The following is a 4,693-nucleotide window of genomic DNA, read 5'->3' as shown; positions in this document are numbered from 1 at the left end:
GGAGGCCCGCATACCACAAAAAAAAAAAAAAAAAAAAAAAAAAGAGTGACTTCCTTAGCACAACTGATAATCAAGACAGATGCTGATTCTTTCTACGGGCAGAAGCTGCAGCCTGAATATAGTTATGATCAAAACCTAAAACATTTCACATAGCCCACCCACTCTCTGAAGAATGCAGACCAAGTATTCAACATTTATGCTCTAGGAAAAAAGAAATAACACTTGGAAGCCTCTAATGAGAGTGGGTATGGTGATCCATCTATGAGTATGGCTTGTGTACAATAGAATTGTTTGGATTTGGAAAGAAAAGAAGGATTATTTATAGGCCTTTCTTGCAGATGGTGCATGGCTGGCATATGGATGAATGTGCATGCTATTCGTGCTACAATTCATTGGGTTCATGTTTTCATGACAGTAGGTGTTGAGCCATCTGAAGGCTGTGATTAAAACAATAGAAAATTCATTTAGAAAAAAATGTGTACTGTCACATTCACTTGATGATTTCCTTTACTTTGAGAATTATCAGTGGTAAAGATCAGTGAGCTAAGAGACATGATCATTTTATTACCTACTTCCCTCCTTTTCAGAACTTTTTTAGTGAAGATTGTGTTGTGTGGCCTCAGCATTTGAGCATCTTAAAATCAATGATGCTTCACGTCTCTGCAGGGTGAAGAGAGCTGTAACTCTCTGAAGCTAAACGATGCCTTTTGAAAGGCATAAATTCTGGCCCAGAAGTGGTGAGGAGATGGGATAGGAGAGGATCGTTTTACTGAAAGTGAGAAGACTCTCTGTAGGGAAACTGCATCCCAGATACAAGTTGAAGAGGAGAAACGTTTAGAGTTGGAAAGATCTCTGGGTAGGTGGTTTTGCTGTAATTAACTATGAGAAAATAAGTCAGTTATCCTCTGTGAGCTCTATTTAAAAAAAAAAAAAAAGTGAGAGTGATCTGCCTATTTCAGAGGTGTGTTGTGAGGAACAAATGGGACACAGTGTTTTGTGGAGTGGGTATTGAAATATGTTCTCACTAAATTCAGTGTGCATGAGATTGTGCTAATCACTTCAGGGGATGAAATATGAATAATACTTGGACTCTCACCTCAAGCTAATTGGGTAGATAAAATAAGCACCTAAATAAATATAGTAGATTGCGAAACCAGTAAATTGTTTTATATAGGTTAAAGAGTGATTTTCACCATTTAAGACAGGATGTCTCTACGGCAGTGGCTCTCAAATTTGATTGTACATTAGAACACACATCTGGGAGCTTTTAAAACATATCAGTGCCAGGTCCCAGTCGCAGAGATTTTGATTTAATTAGTCTGATATGCCCCACTCACCTCCTCTGCACATTCTCATTAAAAAAAAAGAAAGCGCCCCAGGTGTTTTTAATATTCAGTGCTTCTCAAACTTTAACTTCATCAGAATCACCTGGAGGGCTTGTTAAGCCTTCACTTGCTGGGCCCTTCCCTGAGATATTCTGATTCACTAGATCTGGAAACAGGGTGAGCATTTATAGTTTGCAGAAGTTCTCAGGTGATACTGATTGTCTGCAAATCATACTGCAGAGCCAGTACATGCTTTTGATTTTACTGTTAATGCTGTTGTATGCAGTACACATATTTATTTATTTAAATTTATTTATTTATGTATTTATTTTTGGCTGTGTTGGGTCTTCGTTGCTGCGCGGGGGCTTTCTCTAGTTGCAGTGAGTGGGGGCTACTCTTCCTTGCAGTACGCAGGCTTCTCATTGCTGTGGCTTCTCTTGTTGCGGAGCATGGGCTCTAGGTGCATGCGCTTCAGTAGTTGTGGCACATGGGCTTAGTTGCTCCACGGCATGTGGCATCTTTCCGGACCAGGGATCGAACCTGTGTCCCCTGCATTGGCAGGTGGATTCTTAACCACTGCGCCACCAGGGAAGTCCACATATTTATTTCTTCTTGGCTGAAGGAAGTGGGTGGACACAAAAGTCTATCCATTGGTCAAGCGGTAGAAATAGTTTCACAGGTGGGAAAATCAACACTGTGACCAAAATGATTACAATATCACTTGATCAAAGAGATAAACCTGCTGACAGAAAAATGTCATACAAAGGATGCTCATTTAACAGATGTACTAGTTTGAAATTATCCTCTAAGAAGAGAAGGCGTTATTTAGGGATACCTGGTAAGCAATGATGTGTTCAGCAAAGGAGATTTTGAAAGAAAGTTTTAGATTTGGAAGGGAGCTCAGAATCCTTTTCTCTGGAAATATCTCCCTAAGCAACAGAATGAATGATTCACCTTTCCAATTCCTTGGGTATCAGAATAGCTAAAGCAACATAGCATAATTTTCAGAAATAGAACCCTATTAAACTTTCACAGCCCATGTAAGATGCCAGCGAGAAAATGTGCAAAATTGATCATTGTGTCTTTATTACTTGAAGAAGGATAGAAGGGCACTCAGGGTTGATTTGAGTGTTAAAATGTATAAATTGTCTATTTCCCGAAGAGTATAAATCCTAAATGTCCATGAACAGCAGTTGTAGGAGACTCTAGGGCTTCAGTCACCTTGAAATTAGGAAAATGAGAAATTCTCCTTGCCGATTTCTTCCCAAGGGTGAATAGTTGAGAGCTGAGGCTTTGCAGATGTGTAGATGGAATGACATCAGTGAGAAGAGCTCATACTTTCCTGTTTTATCACCTTCTTTTCATCATAAATATGTTTTATGCGTGAAAGACAGGAGGCTGTTTGCCAGTGCACCCTTTTTTCTTGCCATGCCCCACCAATCACAGACTGACTGGGGAAAAAGGGGTTTTAAATACCTATTAAAGTCAAAATAAAGGAAAATTTCAGTAGAAAAAATATCTGTTAAATTAGTTTTAATCATGAAAAAATGAAACAGCAATATATGAACTTGCCCTTGTATGGCAGTAGAATAGATCAAACCCAAGTAGGATTTTGTAGACTTCTGTTTCTCCATTCAGAGTTGCAGGAGGAACATCTATAGTCTTACCAGACCTGAATCATATTAGTTCAAGATGACACTGTTTAAGGCAAGAACGTTATTAAGAAAGACTGAGATGGTTAATTGGATATAAATGGAGATTATATTATATTTTAAAGCAGGCATTATAATATAGTTGATATAGTCTACAGTGTTCAAAAAGTCTTTTTTAAGGATCACTTAAAGTAACACAAAAGACTATAGAAATTATAAAACAAATACTAAATTAGCATCACAGGCACAGTCATATTTTATCTCTATCAAGTTTACAGTGAAAAAGAACTTGCAACAGCAAAGTTCTATTTTTAAATAGGGGCTTAAACACTTGCAAACCTCCTTCTCTGGGCTGGATGATAGTCACATGAGTTGACATGATAATACATGTGAAGTTTGGCACTCCCTTTATACCTTGGCCTTCAAAAACACCATTTCCTTCTGCACCTTCTCCCAGTTCCTCTTGTCCTTTTTTTTTTTTTTCTTCCGGTACGTGGGCCTGTCACTGTTGTGGCCTCTCCCGTTGCGGAGCACAGGCTCTGGACGCGCGGGCTCAGCGGCTCACGGGCCTAGCCGCTCCGCGGCATGTGGGATCTTCCCAGACCAGGGCACGAACCTGTGTCCCCTGCATCGGCAGGCGGATTCTCAACCACTGCGCCACCAGGGAAGCCCAGTTCCTCTTGTTCTTGTCCAGTATACAGACTTCTCTTCTTCCATAGCATCGTTCTATTCCCCTGTGTCCACACTCTCTTTCAGTTATTCCCACATAACTTCAATAATAACTTTTGTGTTGATGACTCCTTAACTCTATCCCAGACCCAGATCGCTTTCTAAAACCCCTTTGTATGATTGCTTCTTGGTTAATGCCTGGTTAGCACTAGTTTGTGGGCACTTGAATTCAATGTTCTAATACCCAATGCTTGTTGTATCTTCTGCATCCCCTGTTTTGTTTAATGGAGCCATGATTCTTGCTGCTTAAGCCAAAAAACTTGATAATCTTAAAAGACTGCCCCTCTTTCACCTCCTACAAGTGGCCATTAGCTTCTGTTAGAGTCTACTACATGTCTCTTGAAGCTTTTACGTTACTCTTTTAAAATGTAAATTTTTGTTTGTTTTGTCATCAGTGTGGTTAATTTTATGAAAAGGAGTTTAAATGTAGTCAAATTTTTATACAAAGGTATAATGCCAGGTGGTGACCTTAAGAAACAGGTGTTGTCTTTTTTTTTTTCATACACACACACTGTATTTTATTTTTACAAGAGATAAATAAACTGACACAAGCATTGTAAATGGATGACCACAACAAAAGCAACAATGATTGCAATTACCAAACACGAAACACACTCATACTGTGTCATAATATTGACATTCAGTCCAGTAATCCTGTACTGTAACAACTCCTTTACTTTGCAGTGAAAATAGATTTGTATATTTTTTGCCTCTGAGTCCTTGTGGGATTTTTTTTTTAATTCAAACAAAAAGTCACAAAAATTATAATCAACCTCATCAGTTCACTCAGCCCCATGTACTTAATTTTTTTTATCTTGATCTTTTGTTAGCACTTTTATGAATTCATCAGTTTTCCATTAGAGTTCTGAAAATGCTTATTCATTCAGTTCAGCAGTATAGTCAGTTACCAGAAACCTGTACTTGTCAGAGTCTTTTCTATGAATTCCTTGAAGATGAAACCCTTTTATAGGAACATTTTTGCAAAAG

The sequence above is a fragment of the Physeter macrocephalus genome, chromosome 11 (assembly GCF_002837175.3).
Source record: "Physeter macrocephalus isolate SW-GA chromosome 11, ASM283717v5, whole genome shotgun sequence".
NCBI classification, from domain to species: Eukaryota; Metazoa; Chordata; class Mammalia; order Artiodactyla; family Physeteridae; genus Physeter; species Physeter macrocephalus.
The sequence above is the reverse complement of the archived record's forward strand: the minus strand, read 5'-3'. Positions refer to the sequence as shown.